The sequence below is a fragment of the Montipora foliosa genome, chromosome 10, assembly GCF_036669935.1.
Source record: "Montipora foliosa isolate CH-2021 chromosome 10, ASM3666993v2, whole genome shotgun sequence".
Taxonomy (NCBI): Eukaryota; Metazoa; Cnidaria; class Anthozoa; order Scleractinia; family Acroporidae; genus Montipora; species Montipora foliosa.
In genome coordinates, this window is record NC_090878.1 from 23,068,297 (window position 1) to 23,070,796 (window position 2,500).

Genomic DNA, 2,500 nt, shown 5'->3' on the forward strand with positions numbered 1-2,500 from the left:
TGGGGCCCAAATTGGACAATAATGTACTTGGGCTTAGCTGCTCTTAGCCAATCACAGCGCGTTATATGGGCCAGAAACACTAGCCATACAATAGCCCTTTTCACGGTTAGTTTTTCTTATTTGCATTACAATGTAATCTAACGTGGATGCGAGGCAATTTCGAGTTAAAACTACAAAATAGCCCGAAATTGCCTCACATACATGCTAGATTATATTGTAATGCAAATGAGAAAAACTAACCGTGAAAAGGGCCATTTTAAAAAAAAATACTTGCAAGCTTTTCTTCTGCTTCTTTGCCATATTGTTAAAACATGAAATAATGAGGTGTGTGAGCTGTTTCCTAGTTAACTTCATTTCAGATTTATATGCTTTTTGCAAAATTTGCTTCGGTGAATATGAGGCAAATACAGCCGTTATTATACCTTTATACTTTTCCTCTGCTTTTTTGCCAAAAGGTTTAAGGGCCTTTAGGGCTGAAAATAAACAAATAAATAGCTTGTTACATAATTCACTCCAGAAAGGATGACTCCGAAAAGAGATAACTTCCGATAGCAGAGTACACGTCCAAATACCTCTACACTGTACTGTGTTAAACCATGAGGGACCCTCGCCTCACAAACCGTCTGTTGTCCCTCCGAATAATGGCATTCAATTCTATAAATTCGAAATGATGACTTTTATTCTGTAAGTCGTTGGCATTTTTTAACGGTCGCCGTGTCATGTGTCATGATTAAATTGTTTCCTTACGAATTCGGAAACACACTTTGAAGCGCACGAGCTGGGAGTCGAACGCGGAACGCTGAAATGCAGTTCGCGAGCGATACCCACTACACTACGCGCGCTCCATTAATTCACAATGATGGAGTCAGTCGCTCAGAACAAGATTTGAACTCCAGCGCAGGAATCACTAGCGACACTCCCACCGCACCGGGATTTTCAAGCATGCCTATAGCTATATAGAAGAAGAAAAAAATTGGCTTGCAGCTAGTTTGTTCGAGCCGCATAGTTGCGTTTACAAAGGCCAAATAAAGTGAGTTTCGGGGTGGCCAAGCGCAACAAACTGCATCATTGAATTCCGACGCAGCATAAATCAGTGATCCATAATATTGTTTCTCACGCCGGACTGGTTATGGTATTTTGCTGATGAGATGTTTTAAAAATTGTGCAATATTTATGTTGCATCTTAAATAGAACTTTGATCAGATTTCATTTCACTTAGTCTCAAAGCGAAGACATAGATCAGGCGAGGTTCAACTATGATTCTAAAACTGGCTGTCTCATACGAGATCGACGATTTTCTAAATTATTATATTAATTAGCACTATCATCTGGCAACCCCGTTTAAATGAATAAAATAGAGGTACTTTATACGACGTTTTTGCCATAAAAATGAAAACTTCAATTCTCTAGCTATCTTTATGCTATGGATGACAAGTACGATCTAAGGTGCACTTTTGCGGACCAAAATACCAAATTTCTTGGCTCTTTAAAGAAGTACTTTACCTTCCTGGATTCCCCAAGAGTCACTGCATGTGCAGCATGTCAAAGTAGATACAATGAACACTCCAACCAAGATATTCTTCATGCTGGTAGAATCTTCTTGAGAATCGAAATTCCAAGTCCTTGACGATTGTTCGATGTGATGGCAAAATGCTCTTTAAATTAAGTGTCGGTATGCTTTGCGCTGTTGTCACTTTTTATCAGAGCGTCTTCTTTTGTTTGTGCGCATTAGCAGACAGAGGAACCCTCCTTTAATATGGAAATGAAGGGATTAACAGAGCCTGTCCTTTTCAGAAGGGAAGCTCTGATATTTTACCCCGACAAATTTTGAAGTAAATGATGTTGTCGGTCGATGCGGGTGGGAAATCTCGGTGAATTCGCAATCAATGATCAATCATAGTGCCAATGGTATCATAGGCAGTCACAACAAACCAAAGCGGCTATCAAGAACTCAGATTACGTTAAAACTTGGAAAACACGTTTGCAACAAGTGTATATGTTACAGTGATTGCTAAGAACATGTCATCAAAATGATCAGAAATCGTGAAAAAATCATAGCAGAGGTTGCAAAGCACGTATACTGTGCAATAGTGTAAAAAGCAAATTAACGCTGTAATCGTGAATGTTGACTTAAGATTGATTTAAGAAACAACAACTATATGTGATTTATAGTAGGGAATGGAAATCCCCTGTGGGTAATCATTAATCCTGCCGACACGTCTACAAGAGAGTTGCCGCTAAATTTAGCCGAATTTGTATATGGAACTCTTTTATATCGCCGATTTTACTTCAATTGACCGTTATTTCTTTTATTGAACGAAATGATATATGAAATGAATCATATATTGAACTGCGGATATGAAATCAAGTGAAGCTATGATCCTCGCAGTTATGAACGCAATTTTAGCAATCGCTTAGAGAAGCGTGAATTTAGATTTATTTTATTTTGGTTGACTCGTCATCAACCATTTCGCCACCAAAATGTTATTAAGCTTCGTGA

At 38.5% G+C, this 2,500-nt stretch overlaps 1 protein-coding gene across 1 annotated transcript in view; it reads right to left on the reverse strand.

The window, feature by feature from the left end:
• Positions 1–2,500, reverse strand: part of LOC137973061 (tetratricopeptide repeat protein 28-like) — a 20,591-nt gene that overhangs the window by 4,130 nt on the left and 13,961 nt on the right. Inside the window, exon 6 of the transcript XR_011117162.1 lies at positions 423–473. The gene's annotated coding sequence lies outside the window, so the exon portion shown is untranslated. The remainder of the gene's footprint in view (positions 1–422; positions 474–2,500) is intronic.